Consider the following 17385-nt stretch of genomic DNA (forward strand, 5'->3'; position numbering starts at 1 on the left):
CATGTGTTCCTTTGTCTTGAGGAGTAAGGATGAAAGTGGGTCAGGAGAGGAGGAAGGGCCTGTTTGCATGCTGTAGGAGTTGAATTTTCTGCCTCCCAGGTTTGCAGGCTCTTTTCCAAGCTGTGGTTATCCAGCCTGGGGTCTGAAATTCTACTGCGTGATGTGGGTAGTGTCCTCTGGAGATGGCTCGGTTGGAAGAGCAGCCCTGGACTAAGTCACCGAGGCTCTATGTGAGAATTGTGGAGGAGGGCCCTTCTCTGATCCCTTTGTGGGTGCTCATGAGAACCCACTGAGATAAAGAGGACGCTGTTTTGTAAAATTGAAAGTAAGAGACTCACGTGACCTGTGATGCGTGCTTGCTCGTCAAGAAGACCAACTTACTTTTGTCTGGCTGCTTAGATTCCAAACTTTGTTTTCCTTCTCTTCTCTGTTGTCTGTAGGTCCTGATTCCTGGGTTTTTTTAATGTGACAGATCTCCTCTGGGCCCCTGTGGAGGTGCTTGCTGTTGGGGAGGGGAGCCCAGGAGAAGAAAAGGCAGGGCTTGTCCATAGCCCATGGCCCTAAGTGGAAGACAGTGGCTGACAGGGTGCAGCTTTCAGCAGGAAGGTTTCTGTTACTTTTTGTTCTTTGTATGCAAATAGAAAAGGCACATTTCATAAGTACATGATGAATTTTCAGAAGTGGAATCATCCAAGTAACCGCTACCCAGATCAAGAAACAGAATATCACCAGCCCCTAGGAGCTCCTGGCACCTTTCCCAGTCTCTGCTGTCCCTGACACAGATCAATTTTGCCTATTTCTAACCTTAAAGAAATGGAATAATCAGGATTTGTTATGTTGTGCCAGTTTCTTTTGCTCAACACCATATGTGTGCATGAGATTGGCCCTTGTTGAAGTGTGTAGTTTGTTCATTCTCATTGCTGTGTGTGGTGACTGGACCACGAGTCAGCTGTTCTTTTGGTGGGCCTGGGGCTAGTTTCCAGTTTGGGGTGCACTGTGGACTTTCCAGACCCTGTCTCTTGGTGAATGTGCACACACTTTCTCCTGGGTAGAGACTAGGAGTGGAATGACAGGGTCATAAGGCAGGAATGTGTTCAGGTTTGGTGGATACCAGCAGGAAGGATTTAAGCAAGTTGTTAGGAAGAACTTCTAGACCAAAAGGGGATCACTAGCTCGTGTTCCCCCAGGAGGAAGCTGTGAAATTTCCTTCTAGAGGAAGGAGGAAGAGGCTGGAGCTGGCATGGCCCAGGGACCACGAGGCCTGTCTGTGAATCCTGCCTTTGGGGCTTTTGGGCGCCTCACCTTAGTCCGGGGGCTTCCAGACTGTAGGAGGGGTGGGATGGGTGGGCTTTGTGCTTCATTTCCTTACTTCAGCCAAAGGATTTCTTGTATTTTGTATATTGCAGTTCTGAGAATGACTTCTTTTGTTTTCTAAAAAAGTTTTAGCTGTTCCATTGTTTGAAAATCCACTGCTGCTAGGTCCCTTCTAGCTGGAAAATTCTATTTTGGGAACAGGAGGTGGGTGTGGGTGGGAAGGGTTAAGCACTATTCAGCCAAGGGTTGGCCTTCAGTGGCCTTTTAAAGGTCTTGTAGCTTGGTTTGCCATGTGGGGAGATCTCATAATAGTCTCTAAAAATGCAGTGTCCAAACCAAACCAAACAAACTTCTGAATCCTGAAGGACGTAAGAGAAATGGCCTGACTTTGTGGAACATTTAGATACAAATTTTGGCAAGAGTCTTGAGGACTCTCTCCTTCACTCACCCTTTCTTTTTTTTTATTTAAAAAAAAATTATTATTTTTTTTAACTTCTGCTTTGGCTATTCCTGGTAGTAGTCACTTGGCATTGTTTGGTGGTGAACGGTTCCCATTTTGGCCAAGGAGTGGGTGACGTGGGCGGTCTGTGTGTCTCTCAAGGGTGGTGGCTTTCTCTCCTCCAACACCGGGCCTAGTGTGGTGTTGTTTGTCTCGTTAGTGGTTTTGCTTGGGGAGCGAGGCTGGGCGTTCATGGGCCAGGAGAGAAATATCTCCACCTTGGCATGTGGCGCTGAGTCAACCGGCCTGATAAACAGCCCATTTCCCGGGGCCTGTGAGGAACAAAGCCCCTGGCTGCCAAGGGATCTGTCTACCCTCCCTCTTCCTGAAACAGCTGTTTATTCTTTTGACAGGAGTTGGAACACACCACTTTCCCTCCCTGGCCCTGCCTCCTTCTGTGGAACGGAGCTTGATAGAACTTTGTTGTGCCTTTTCCACTGCGGGGAAAGAAGCAGATGATGAGGTATGTGCAATGTTGTAATGATTTAGTTGCATGCAGACTGCTGCCTGGACCCACCTGTGGGAGGAAGCTTGCTCTCTCCTTAACCTCTCGTTGGTCCCTTCAGTAGTTTTGGAAGAGGACAAAGTCCTTCTCTCCCTGGCAGCGGTTCTGGAAGCAGACTGGTGGGATGCTCGCTCAGTGACTTCCACTGTCAGTTCTGCTTTATTTTGTTCCCCTTGGCAGAATCTCCCTGGGTTGTGGTGGCTGTGGGCTGGGGTTTTCTCTGCAGAAACCAAAGTGGCAATGGGATGGGGGGAGTCTCAGAGCCGTGGAGGGTTGTTTGGGGCAGGGCAGTACCCTTTCTTTAACTTACTTGTTTCTCTCAAAAAACCCTTTGCACAATGATTTCTAGGGCAGGCAGGAAGGAAAAGCTGGCTGGATACAGGCTTTAGATTTACTGAAGGGGATTGAAGAAAACACACTACAAGATGTACCTCAAAGAACAGGTTATTCCATTTGTGCTGGCTGGATCAACAATCAGCCATATGTTTAGTCTTAAACTTGTCTCAGATTCTCCTCTGTGTTTACTGTGACTCTTATAACGAAAAACATAACCGAAAGCAACCTTCCATGGACTTTTTCTCATGTCCTTTGCCATGTTTTCTTCCAATGAAGAGCATTTCCCTGGAGTGCCCACCAATTTAGAGAGGCTTTAATAAGGTATTCTCCCTCCTCACCTCCAGCCTCATCCCAGTGCCAAGTTGTGGAGCCCGGGAGTCAGTGATCTGCCTTCTTTTTTTTATTAGAGACGTTGTGGTTTTACTGAAAAATCATGCATAAAATACAGATCTTCCATATACCATCCTATTGACACCTTGTTTTAGTGTGGTACATTAGTTACAAGTTATGAAAGAACATTTATATAATTATACCATTAACTATAGTCCATCATTTACAATAGGGTTCACATTTGTGTATGTTTGTTCATTTGCTTTTAATTTTTACACTACTAACATATGCAACCTAAAATTGCCCCCTTTTAACCACATCTCTGAATATTTGCTTCATATATTTTTGGGCTCTGCTATTAGGTATATACATATTTATAATTATGTCTTATTAAATTGACCCCTTTATCAGTATATAATGGTCCTCTTTGTCCCTTGTGAAAGTTTTGGACTTAAAGTCTATTTTATCTGATATTAGGATAGCTATACCAGCTGTTTTTTGGTTCCTAACTGCATGGTATTTTTTTCCCCATCTTTTCACTTTCAGCCCACTGTGTGTTTGAATTTAAGGTGAGTCTCTTATAAACAGCATATAGTTGGTCATGCTTTTTTATCCATTCTTTCCATCTCTGTCTTTTGACTGGAGAATTTAATCTATTTACAATTCAAGAAACTACTGATAATGCAGGACTTGATATTCTGCCATTTTTCTATTTTGGCTTTGTAGATTTTACTCCGTTTTGACCTTCAATTCTTTTGTTAATGCCTACTTCCTTATTTATTTATTTATTTATTTATTTGTATTGTATCTTTGCGAGTCTCTTCTTATTTCTTTCTGAATATATTGTCCATGAATTTTCTTTGTGGTTCCCATGATGTTAAAATTTAATATCCTAAATCTATAACAATCATATTTGATTTGATACCAACTTATCTTCAATAGCATACACTTACACTGATCTTCCACCTCTCTGTCTCCCCATCTTTTTGTTTTTTTGTACTTGTTACAAATTATATCTCTCTGCATTGGATGGCTAAAACCAGAATTTATCATTACTTTTTATGCATTTGCTTTTTAGCACCCATAAGAAGTAAGAAGTAGAGTTACATAGCACATAACACAATACCATAGTACTGCCATGAATACCCGTATAGTTATCTTTACTAGAGTTCTTAATTTTTTTATGCTGCGTTGAGCCACTGTTTGGTGTCCTTCTCTTTCAGTCTGAAGAATCCCTTTGGCACTGCTTGTAAGGCAGGTCTAGTGACAGTGAACTCCCTTAGCTTTTGTTTATCTGTGAATGTACTAATCTTTTCTTCATTTTTAAAAAATATTTATTTACTGTGACATATAACATATGTACATGAAAGTGATAACTTTCAAAGTACAATTTATCAAGTAGTTATAGAGCAAATTTCAAATAATATTATGGGTTACAGTTCCACCACTTCAGTTATTTCCTTCTAGTTGTTCTAATATCCTAGAGACTAAAATATATATGCATATATATTTATATAAAGATTCAGTATTCTCCCTTCATTATTGAAAGAAAGTTTGGTGGATATAAAATTGTTTGTTGGCAATTGATTTTTTTTCAGCACAGTAAATATTGTGTGCTACTGCCTTTTTGCCTTCATGGTTTCTGATGAGAAACTGGCACTTAATCTTATTGGGATTCTCTTGTACATTACTTGTTTTTCTCTTGCAGCTTTCAGAACTCTCTCCTTGTCCTTGGTTTGGACAATTTGATTACTATATTCCTAGCATTGTTCTCTTTGAGTTTATCCTGTTTGGGCTTTGTTATTTTTATTTTTATTTTTTTATTCTTTTTTATTTTTAATGTAATTTTATTGAAATATATTCACATACCATACAGTCATCCAAAGTGTTCAACAGTTGTTCACAGTGTCATCATATAGTTGTGCATTCAACACCACAATTTTTGAACATTTTCAAAAAATAAAAATGAAAATAAGAATAGAAATAAAAGTAATAGAGAAAACTCAAAGCATCCCATACCCTTCCGCCCCACCTCATTTACTTTTTTTTTAAATTGAAATATATTCTCATACCATACAATCATCCAAAGTGTAAAACAGTTGTTCACAGTATCATCATATTGTTGGGCTTCTTGAATGTGCATACTTGTGTCTTTTGTTAAATTTGGAAAGTTTTCTGTCATTATTTCTTTGAATAATTCTTCTGCTCTTTCTTTTTCTCCTTCTGGGACTTCATAATATGTATACTGGTATGTTTGATGGTGTCCCACAGGTCTCTTAGGCTCAGTTTGCTATTTTTTGTTCTTTTATCTTTCTGCTCATCAGCCTGAATCATTTCAGTTGTCTTGTGTTCGAGTTCACTGATTGTTTCTTCTTCTACCTCCAATCTGCTGATTCTTTCTTCTTCTGCCTCCAATTTGCTGTTGAAATTGTCTAGGGAATTTTTAACTTCTGTATTGTGTTCTTCAACTCAGGTTTTTCTTTGGAGAGATTCCCATAATGTTTATTAATTGTTTTCCTCGTATCCTTTAGTTCTTCCTCTGTGTTTTCCTTTATCTCCTTGGGCATATTTGGGGTCATTTTTTAAAAAGTCTGTGTCTGTTAAGTCCAAAGTCTGGTCATGAAACAATAATTACTCTTACTATATGTGTTGCACCCAGATATTTTTCTTTTTATTTTATTCTACTCTAATGTATTCTATTTATTTTAAAATATGCTCTTTGAAATTAATGAAGTCATTTTTATCACCAACGATGGGTCAAAAATTACAATTGGAAAAATAGTTGTTGGAGGGTCTCCTCTCCAGGCTGGAATTCTAGTCTGCCTGCATATTCCTGATTAAGCAATTTTCCCAAACTGTAATGTCCTCTCCTTCCTGCTTATCCATTTGATCTTTTTTCATGTGATTTTACTGAGATATAATCATATAACCTACTATCATTCAAAGTGTACAATCAGTTGTTCACTGCACTGTCATATAATTGTGCCTTCATCACCACAATCTTTGAACATTTTCATTGCTCCAAAAATAAAATTAAAATCAAAATAAAAAAGAGCATTGAAAATATCCCATCCCCCCATTGTTCTTTTTTTTTAAAATATAGTTTTATTGAGATATAGTCACATACCCTACAGTCATCCACAGTGTATAACAATTATTCACACCATCATACATTTGTGCGTTCATCACCAGAATCAATTTTGAATCTTCATCACTCCAGAATTAAAATGAAAGCAACAAAGATCACCTAAATCTTTCCATCCCCTCCATTCTACCCTATTCATCTAATTTTTATCCCCGTTTTCCACTCACCCATCCATACACTGGATAAAGGGGGTGTGAGCCACAACATTTTCACAATCACACAGTTACACTGTGCAAGCTACATAGTTATCCAGTTGTCTTCAGGAATCAAGGTCACTGGCTTGTGGTTTGACAGCTCAGGTATTTCCCTCTAGCCATTCCAACAAACTAAAAACTAAAAAGGAATATCTAGATAGCGCATAAAAATACCCTCCAGAGTGACTTCTCGACTCTGTCTGAAATCACTCAGCCACTGGAACCTTACTTTGTTTCATCTCTCTTTCCCTTTTGGTCAAGAAGATCCTCTCATTCCCACAGTGCTGAGTCCAGGCTTATCTCCAAGTACCATTTCCTGCATTGCTGGGGGATTTACACCCCTGGGTGTCATGTCCCGTGTAGGGGGGAGGGCAGTGAGTTCACCTGCCGAGTGGGCTTAGAGAGAGAGGGGGCCACATCTGAGCAACAAAGAGGCTCTCTGGGATGTGGGGGGGGGGGACTCCTAGTTTTGGCAGGTTCTTGCTCAGTTGGGGCTTCCAATCGGGGCATGAATGCGGTGCAGCCCTTTGGAGAATTCAGCCCTGGGAACGCTGGGGCAGCTGGGTCTGGGTCTATCCCCAGGGTCCTGGGTAGGGGGCACAGGTGGCTGTGAGCCTGGATTACAGTGACCCCTGAGTGGGAAGCATAGCCATGTCCTGTTCACCTCCTTCTCTTTCAGGTCTAAGGTGGAGGTGTCTAGGTGCTCAACAAGGTCAACATGGGCAGATTGTTGAGGAGGGTAGTGGTCCAGGTGGGTGTGCAGGTAATGTTCAGCCCCTCAGGCCTCATCTGCAGCCCCAGAGCTGGAAGGTGATCCTCTAGGCCGAGGCAGTCTTCCTGACCTCTGGGATGAATTTGGGGCTTGCCCACACCCACCCCATTGGGAGGTCAGGCCCGGCCTTGCAAAGGGCCTGTGCAAGTGAGGAGCCCTGGAACCTAAGGTCCATTAGCCCTGTGTTCAGTGTACCTTGGTTAGTAATCTTATTTGATCATCACTTCAAGGAATTCATGAGGGCAGAAAGATGAGCTCCACATGGCTAAATGAGTTGCCCTCTTGTGAAATCAAAATTTCTAAGCATGTGGTTTATTTTTCATCCATGTCCTGAGTCAATCAGGAGACATTGGGTCAATCAGGAAAAGCTTAGTCCAAAAGCCTCATTTCACAGATGAGGAACTCACAGGGTCCCCCAAAATCCAGTTTATCAAACTGTGTGTTGGCACTGGGACTGACCCACGGGCTCTCCTCACCCCTTCCCTGTCCAACGTGTGCACAGGGCAAAGGAGCCAGGAGTGACAGCCAGCTGGGCTTGTCAGCGCTGCACGGCCAGGCTGGTCCTGAATGCCCTGACTTGATATGGGGCTGAGGGGGTGGGGGTTCTGGCCCCAGCCCCTTACTTTTCTGTGTGGTTGCTGCCTTGGTTAAGCCAAATTCCTCTTTCATGTGGACCTACAGTTCTGCTTTCAGAGACAAAGCTCTGAGCCACACATTTCTAAACCTCTCCCATTAAAAAGTATTGTCATTAGTTATAGCTGCTGAGTTTTATGTGGTCTTGGTTTGTTCTTTCATGAACCCTAGGAGAGGGTGATTGAATCTCCATTTTATGTATGTTCACTTGCACAAGGTGCACATCTAGGATCCTGTGGGAACCCCGGGCACTGGGCATTCACCAAGGGCCTTGAAGACTGCACACAGCAGCTTGTGTGACCTAGGTCAGTTAAGGTTTGACCTATTCTCCTTGTAATATCAGGTGCTAAATGTAATCTATACAGGAAAGTACCTCCTCCCTGAGATTCCCTGAGATACTGTCACCTACAAGATAATCTATAATCCTCCTCTCCTCCCTGTTGATTACAATCAATCCCTCACAACATTGCATGACCACGCTCCTCCCCTTATGCTCTCATACCCGTTGGAATGTTGAGCCCTTATAACCAGCTCATTCAGCCCCCCCCAAATTGCAGACTGTTTCTACGTTGTGCTCTGAACATGCTGCCATTCAGAGCAGCTCCTGAATCCACTCAGAGAAGCTCCTGATTTCAGGGCAACGTGACTCGACTTCCCCACCCTGTAGGTAAGCCCTATAATAAAAGCTCATGTCTCAGAATGTGTCTGGTGCTTTCTTTAGTCCTTTGGCTACAAAAGCCCTCTTGGGCCTTGACAGATCCATACTCAGTTCTGCTGGTTTTAGAGGCTCACACTGGCCGTTTTTCCCTGGAATGCTGGATCTGAATGCCCTCCTTTAAACTGAGGATGTGGAGGACTAAAGATTGGAGTCCTGCCCAAGCACATCAACACCAGCTAGTGCCTGCATCCGTCCCCTCCCCTTGCCCACTTGCACTGCCTGGCATTGTATTCTATATTCTTTTGAGTATCTTGACACTTCCTTTGGAGTGAGAGCTCCGTGATGGTGACCTTGTTCATGAGGTACCACTGGCACCAAAAACTGTGTCTGGCACAATGTAGTCCGGTTCAGTGTTTGTTACATGAACTTGTGACAAAGCAGAACAGGCGCTCCACAGAACTCTTCTTCCTCAGTTGTCACTCCACAAACACCTGCTGTGTGCCAGGGCCTGTGCCAGCGTGGACATCTTGCAATAGTCCAAAAGTGATTAAGTCTTGAGCAAAGCAGGGGCAGTTCCGAGGGGAGGTGGGGAGGGGCTACCAGGATCTGGTAGGGGAATCGCAGACAGAGAGAATTCTCGAGCCTCGGAGAAGGTGAAAGGCTGTGTTGGTGGTAGTGGTGGAGTGGGGTGGGGGGTTGGTTTCGTCTGTAACTGCTTTCACCCTGCCTGATGGCTGCTTTTGTGGAGATAATGGCTTTTCCATGTCCTCTGAGTAGACTGTTGTTCAGTGGAGACATTCACCTTTCCCCCTGAAATGAGATGGAGAAAACAGCATCCACTGGAATTCCTTTCAGAGAGGAATTCTGTTTGGAAGGAATACCTTGCTTTAGCCCAGTGGAGGTGGGACCATGAGATTCTCTGAGGGTGTGTGTGTGTGTGTGTGGTGTGTGTGTGTTTGTGTGTGTGTGTGTGTGTATGAGAGAGAGAGAGAGAGGTGCTGGGGGTGAGTAGTGAAGAGTTATTTTATGGGTCACATGGAAAAATCTTTCTGAGACTCCAGGAACATAGAGGAAAAGGAAGAGGGGAGGGTGGGGGGAGGAAGCTGGGGAAATGAATTATGGGCTTTGCAACGTGACCCTGCCTTGTGAAAGGCTCCCTGCATTTTTAGCAAAATCTACCCAGATTCCAGGAGGCGTGGTGTGAGGGGTTATTTGGGAACCGGTGCCGGGGCTGTGGTGTGGGTGACTGGGAGCGGCCTCGGAGTGGCGCAGGCAGGGTGGTAGGAGAGACTGAGAGAAGTCACAGGCGCCTTAGTCAGGGGCCGTCAGAGATGGTGGCGAGGGCTGTGGACCATCACCTGCTGTGGAACTGCAGCTGGCTGAATTCTGGCTTTGGAGTTACCCTCTCCAGTTCGAGACAGGGTTAATAGAGCTCCTGATTCTGTGCTCTGCCCCTTAAAAGGGGGAATTTAGAAGCAAACCCAAATTTCTTACCTGGCTGGGTAAGATAGTCTGAGAGACAAACACCAAAGATAAGGATTTTTGGACCATGTCAGATGACATTTTTACACAGGGAGGAAAAAAAAATGTTTTTAAAGACCATTGCCTACCTTGCCAATCCTTCTTTCCCTGGAGACTTGGATTCCAGATTCCAGGAAGCAAGCCCATGCTCATTTCCAGTTCTCTGCTAAAAGAGGCAAAAATGGCTTGTTTGGGCAGCTTCCAATTATAAGCCTCAAACAAGAGTGACAATTGGCTGTAGCCAAAAGTAGGCAGATTCAAGTGATCTGAGAATTTCAGAAAGAAATGGGCTTCAAGAGTAGCCCCTGATGCTAATTTCTGAAAAAAACAAAACAAAACAAAACAAAAAAACCTGAACACCTGCCTATTTGGGATGGGGATTAGAAAGTGGATCTGATTTTGGCTGTCCCTTAGGTAAGCATCAGTGTTCTCTACCGGGAGAATTTGCATGGTTCTCTGTTTAATATTTCTTACATGGGGGACAATTTGCATTTGCTCCTCAGCACTTGGGCTTGACAATGCCTTGTACACACAGTCGCCCGAGTGCTGCTGCCTCATCCCCAGTTTGCAGGGTATTGTAGTAGCGCCTGGGATTGATCAAAGAAAGTCAAAGTTGTATCCCAATTCTGGAGCTCCCAATCAGCCTGGGTCACAGGAGAGAAAAGGGTAAATCTTTAGAGTTCCTCATTTGCAACTATGTGCACTTCGTTGTATAACATGTTCTTATTCCCAAACCCTCTTTCCTTTCCTCCAAATGTGCTTTGAACCTTGCAAAGCATCAGGCACTGGGCTCTTTGGATCGTCCCAACCGCTCATTGTATGGAGGTCAGTAATCAGAACTAGCGTTTTTTTTTTTTTTTTTGAGCATTTATACTATGTCAGGCACAGTGCTAAGCATTTTATGGACATTATCTCTTGTAATCATCACTATTTTTTATTCTCATTATCCCCTGATGTCCAAATCACTAGCCAAATCCTATCAATTCTCTCTTCAAGTATATTTTGAATCACTCTATTTCTCTCCATCTCCTCTGCTGACTTTTAGCACGGGCCACCTCTTTTTGGCCTATGAAAATAGTTTGCTGACTCACCTCCCCTTCTGCTCTTGTCCTCTTATCCATTCTCCATGCCCAGCACCCTGACAGGTCTCTGAGTGAAATTGGAGCAGGTCATTCCCCAGCTGCAATGCTTTGGGGGATTCCCTTCCTCCTTTGCACACCCCTTTAAGGCTCTCTGACCCGGCCCCTGCATACCCTGTCTATCTTGGTGTCTACCACCATCTTCTCCTTATTCATGAGTTTCTGGCCACTCTGAGTTTAGAGAAGTTCTGTAACTTGTTCTTGTCCAGGTTCATTTTGTTTTGCTTTTCAAACACAAGAAGCATTTTCTCTTTCCAGCCTGTTATAGATGCTGTTCCTGAAATATTCTCACCCTTTCTCATGGCCCTTTCCATCCTGTTTTCACCCTTAGGACTCAGCCATCTCCCAGAGAGGCCATCCTTGACCACCTGCATTCAAGTGCTTCCCTCTGTTATCTGCGACACAGCACAGCTTTCATCCTTTAATCACAACTTAATGAGGCCAACAAGAAATATTTATGGAACTTCTGTGTACCAGTTGGTTCTTTGCATGTGGGTGTATTGAGGAAAGCTTGCTGGGGCTGGAAAGTGGGTGAGGCCAAGTTGGTTGAAGGGTCTTTTTCCCATCGGGAGCGGGGGAAGTGGTCAAGTCTAATGAGGGCAGCAGTGCTGTGGAATGGAGTGGTTCCCTGCAGTCACATGCAGAAAGGCTTGGTGATCTGGACCAGGAGGACACCAAGTCCATGGGAACCATTTACAGCCACTTCCTCACTCTCCCATGGCCATGGCTGACTTGGTAATCAATCAGGATACTTTTGCCTGAATGGTCCTGGCATCCTGTCACAGGCAGCCCTGTCAATTAGTTGAACTGGCTGGATTTGCATGCAGACTTACACAATTTGAGGAAGAACATACTTCAGCGCTAATTAATATTCATAAATTTGTCCTTTTAGAGAGGGTATGAATAGAAGCAGCATTTTTCGAAAAACAGTATCTTATAATCTGGATTGAATTTATTTAATCTCTTTTCCCCTTCTTCTTTCTTCCCAGAAGAAATAATGAATGTCAAAGGAGAAAGAATTCTGTCAACGCTGATTGTCTCAACTGTAGTTGTGGTGTTCTGGGAATATATCAACAGGTAATTATGAAATATGATGAAATGATGTTGATAAAAATACTGTTTTGACTCTAGTCTAATATGAAGTAACTGCTGAGTTAAAATTAGGATTAAATGAAACCATAAATAAGGGATTCCACCTTTCCTGTATCTCTGAGCCCCAGACTCTTTAAAATCATTATATCTCTAAGTAACTTCTGGCTAATTAATTGCTATCTTCCTTCTTCCATGTTCCTAATATCTTCTTTTGTACCTTTTCCATTTTGAGTAGGGGTTCAGAGACAGTGAGGTCAAATTAAGCCCAAAATATAATTTTAAATTGTTTGCACAGTCAGACATGGGAATTGTGTTAAGAAAATTCAGACAGAAATTCCATGGGAACTCCACCCTGAATTTTGCAATCCTAAAATATTTGTAGAGTTTAAAGGAGCAATTTAAGTTGTTGACTTTTGCTGCAACATGCACTCTGAGTTGTTGGTGATTCATTTATGCCTGGCTAAAATTCCTGGGGTGCTTTATTATTACTTTTTTTTAACTCTGGAAAGAAAAACAAATTAAACATTTCTGACCCTTCAAATTCACCAGTGGATTTACCTTCTATGCTTTTGGAAACTTAAAATGCCTCCAAGATTCCAGCTAGAGAGGCTTCTGAACAGGAAGAAGTCTTGGCAAACAACTCCAGAAATATATGCCTTTGACTTTAAGAGGCACGAGTAGAGCTCAGCCTCCACATTCAAAAAGTCCACTGTACAGAGGGGTAAGATGGTGGCATAGAGAGGTGTGGAATTTAGTTAGTCTCCTGGAGCAACTAATAAACCACCAGGAACAACTAGTAAATAATCTGGAACCACTGCTGGGGGACAACTGTGACTGTCCACACACTGTACACCAAACTGGATTGGGTGGAATGGCTGAGTTGCAGCATAAAATCTGTCAGTAAAAACTGTGGACCTGCACCAGGAGCCCCTTCCCCCTGTGGCAGGCTGAGCTATAAGACCTTGCTGTGGGAGAAAGCAGCATTCTTGGATCAAGCGAATATAGCTCAGCTCAGCTCCACCTGGGGTTTTAATTAACAGATGTGGACGGCTGAATACAAGCTACAAACTCTAGTGTAGCTCCCAGTGGAGAGGAGTGGGGGCTGACAGAAAAAAAAAAATTAATTGAAAAAAAAAAAGGAAAAATACAGAGACTTTTAGAGACTGAACTCAGAGAGTCAGAAAACACCTGTACCCCAGGAAATGGAACCCAGAAGACCAAGTGCTCTATCTGACTGATGGGCGAAACTGGGGTCTGTGGACTGGCTCTGAAAGGGGGCTCTGTTTCCCTTTTTCTCTCCCTCAACCTGAGTGGCTCAGTGGAAAGATCCTCAGCCATTTTCATTTTGTAGGGCTCCGGGCCTGACAGGGATGAAGTTAACAGAGTCAGAGAGACAAAGGAGCTATTCAAATGCAGAAAATAACTCCCTAGTGGGTATATCTTCCTTAAGAGGAAGGCTCAGCTCTAGAGCCAGGCTGCCCTTCAAAACTCAGACCCCAGGGCCTGGGGGAAAACAGTTGAAATAGAATCAAACTAAGCCAAGAATTAAAGGAGCCACACCTCCTTACACCAGTTGGGAGCAACAGGCTGACAGGCACCACCTGCCTGGCAGGTTAGGAAAAGCACAGTGGCTAGAGGCCTCACAGGAAAGTCTGTCAATATTTTCTGTGTCACAGCCTCAGGGAAACTTGACTCTGAATAGAGTTCCATTCTGAGACTTGAACTTGGTCTGGTCTGGGAAAATCCAATTGTGGTAGCCAAGGAAACCAGATGCCTAGACAGCAGAAAACTACAAGGTACATTAGGAAAAAGGAAGATATGGCCAAGTCAAAGGAAAAAACTTCACTTCAATTAAGATACAGTTGAGAGATTGTTTCATTTTAATGGAACAATCAATTAAAGATTTTCAAAGAAATATGCTAAATCATATCAAAAACAAAGTCAGTGAGTTCAGGGAAGATAAGGCAAAAGAGATGAAGGATATAAAGAAAACACTGGGTGAACATAAGGTAGAAATCGAAAGTTTGGAAAACTACTGGCACAATTTATGGAAATGAAAGGCACAACACAAGAGATGAAAAACAAAATGGAGACATACAACAACAGAGTTCAAGAGGCAGAAGAAAGCACCCTGGAACTGGAGAATAAGACATCTGAAATCCTACATGCAAAAGAACAGATAGGAAAAAGAATGAAAAAATATGAACATCTCAGGGAATTGCATGACAACATGAAACATATGAATGTACATGTCATGGGTGTCCCAGAAGGAGAAGAGAAGGGAAAAGGGGAAGAAGCAATCATAAAGGATATAATCAATGAAAATTTCCCATTTCTTATGAAAGGCATAAAATTACAGATCCAGGAAGAGCAGCGTACTCCAAGCAGAATGGATTTGAATAGACCTAGGCCAAGACAATAATCAGATTATCAACATCAAAGACAAAGAGAGAATCCTGAAAACAGCAAGAGAAAAGTGATCCATCACATCAAAGGAAGCTTGATAAGACTATGTGAGGATTTCTCAGTATCTCAGTAGAAATCATGGAGGCAAGAAGGAAGTGGGGTGATATATTTAAGACACTGAAAGAGAAAAACCACCAGCCAAGAATCCTATATCCAGCAAAACTGTCCTTCAAATATGAGGGAGAGTTTAACATGTTCTCTAACAAACAGACAATGAGAGAGCTTATGAACAGGATACCCGCTGTACAGGAAATACTAAAGGGAGCACAACAGACAGATAGGAAAAGACAGGAGTGAGAGATTTGGAGCATAATTTTGGGTGATGGTAGCACAACAATTTAAGTACACTGAACAAAGATGACTGTGAGTATGGTCGAAAGAGGAGGATTAAGAGCATGTGGGACACTGGAAGGAAAGAGGAAAGATAAAGACTGGGAGTGTATAACTCAGTAAAACCTAGAGTGCTCAACAATTCCGATAAAATGTACAAATATGTTTTTACATGAGGGAGAACCTTGCAAGGTGTTAAAAATGGGGTGTTTTTGGGGGAAAATATACAATCATTGCATACTAGAAACTATAAGTAACAGAAAAAAAAGTCCACTGTACAACCACAATCAGGGAAAGTGGTGTCTGCACCATTAGTATTTATGTGGTGAGGTATTTTAACGGCTTGAATACGGGAGCTTGGGAGTGGAGGGGGGCGCTGTACGGATCTAATTGCTTCTGGTGTGTTGTTTGGTTTCATTCTGAACAACTCATTTTAAGAAAAAACATGACAAGCTAGAGTGTGACTAAGTCAATGGGAGAGGAGTCTAGAAACCAGGTCTTTCAAATCAAGTAACTAGGGATACTTAGTCTGAAGGAGAGATAACTCAAGAGTTTGGAGGTGGTGGTGCCAGGGAATGGGATTCTGGGGCTGAGGAAATATCCTCAATGGAGGCCAAGAGCAGGGACTCTGGAGCCAGGCTGCCTGGGGTTCCTCTGTGTCCTTGCACAAGTTACTCAGCCACTCTGTTCTTCGGTTTCCCTATCTTTAAAAATAAGGATAATAATAGTACCTACTCCATAGGTTGGTTAAAGGATTAAGTAAGATATTGTGTATAAAGCACTTAGGACAATGCCTAGGACTCGATAAATTCCAGCTTCTGTTCTCACCACGGCCACCATCTGCAGCTGCTGCTGCAAAGGGCAAAGCAGTACAGTGGATTTTGGCAAATAGAAGGAAAAGCTCTAGGAGTTGGAAGAGTCTATCAGGAGAACAAGTCCCTTTGAGGTCCTGCCCTGAGTCAGATCAGAACACTTGGGTGGGTAACCTTCAAGCTCTGACCGAAACTTGATTGATTGCCTACAACTCCAGGGCTGTACTTCCATATTTTGGGTGATGCACAGACTTAAAATATGGGAGCCAGAGGTCCACATGTACATGTTGGCACTGGCCTTCCCTGAAGAGGGTTATTTCTCAGGGCAGGGCATGTTCCCTCTGCACGGTTGGTGGCCGCAGCAGATGCTGGCTGTTCTTCAGGGCCATCGTCAGGCAGGAGGACTATGGTTGCCTCATTCTCCGATGTGCAGAATCCACTCAGTTGCCTGCAAGAGGCTTAAAGGGCCTCAGTTTCTTTGCCACTTCACAAAACAGCTATGGGATGGCTTGAGGTGAGCAGAGGACACTAACCTCAGACAGGTGGGCAGCACTGTTATAAAGGATTTTGAAATAAATAAATAGAACTGATCAACTGATGAGTAAACAGAACAGTTGTTGCTGGAGCATCCTGAAAGGACACCATCCAGAGAGCATTTAATTTGAGGCAGGATGAGAAAAATTATGGAATGTTAGAGCTGGGAGAAATCTTCAGACGTTATAATAAAATAATAATGATGATGATGGCAATCCTGATGATAGCAGCTACTGTTATTGAACGTTTGACATGGAACTGCACTATACATTACCTGCAATTCTTATAACAGTCCTGCAAGGTAGGTATATTCCAAGTTTCTAGGTGAGAACATCAAATCTCAAAAATGTTAAATGACTTTTCAGTGTCACATTTTCAGAAGATTTAGGCCCCAGTCTGTCTGTCTGCAGCCCACCCTCTTACCCCCTGTACAACCCTTCCCTCGTTCAGGGGCCCTCATATTTTTAAATGATGAAATGGAATCTGAATAGGTTAAGTGACTTAACCATGATTTATGTCCAAGTTCTAACTAGATCTTAGATGTTCTGATTCCTTGGACTCCTTCTGAGCTACTTGGTGCTGAGTGATGTGAGAGATACAAGAACCAGGTGTACCTGCTGCCCTCGAGGGTTATGATCTAGATGGGATGACAGGACATAAAGCAGAGGAAGGACATCAGGCATCAGGCATAGAGGAGGGACTGCGAGACTTCAAGGAGGCCAAGATCATGTTTGCCTTGGAGGGAGATCCATTATTTGCATTCATTCACAACTATTTTTGCAGTGACCCATGTAAAGTCAAAGGGTTCTGGGAGAGGAAAGTGAGAAGCAAACGCGGATGGTTATTAAAAAGATTCAACACGTTGGTGAACGTGAGTCTACAAATTGGTGTCCTCAGTGCCAGGTGGGGTCCTTTCCTTTCTCCCTCCCTTCTCTTGGGATTGCATCCTGCACCCCTTGTGATCTGTCTCCAGTGACCTTTTTCAGATGCAAATGAACCAGTGCCTCTTTTGCTTAAATCTCTTTCCTCAGGGCAAAATCTCCAAGCCAATCCCAGCAAGATCTTGATTCTGGCTACTTTTCTTTTTTTCCCTGCTAGTTCCCTA

At 43.1% G+C, this 17385-nt stretch overlaps 1 pseudogene; it reads left to right on the top strand.

The window, feature by feature from the left end:
- Positions 1-2188: 2188 nt before the first annotated feature.
- The window catches only part of LOC119505329, a 32021-nt pseudogene continuing 16824 nt past the window's right edge, over positions 2189-17385 (top strand).

Source organism: Choloepus didactylus, chromosome 10 (assembly GCF_015220235.1).
Source record: "Choloepus didactylus isolate mChoDid1 chromosome 10, mChoDid1.pri, whole genome shotgun sequence".
Taxonomy (NCBI): Eukaryota; Metazoa; Chordata; class Mammalia; order Pilosa; family Megalonychidae; genus Choloepus; species Choloepus didactylus.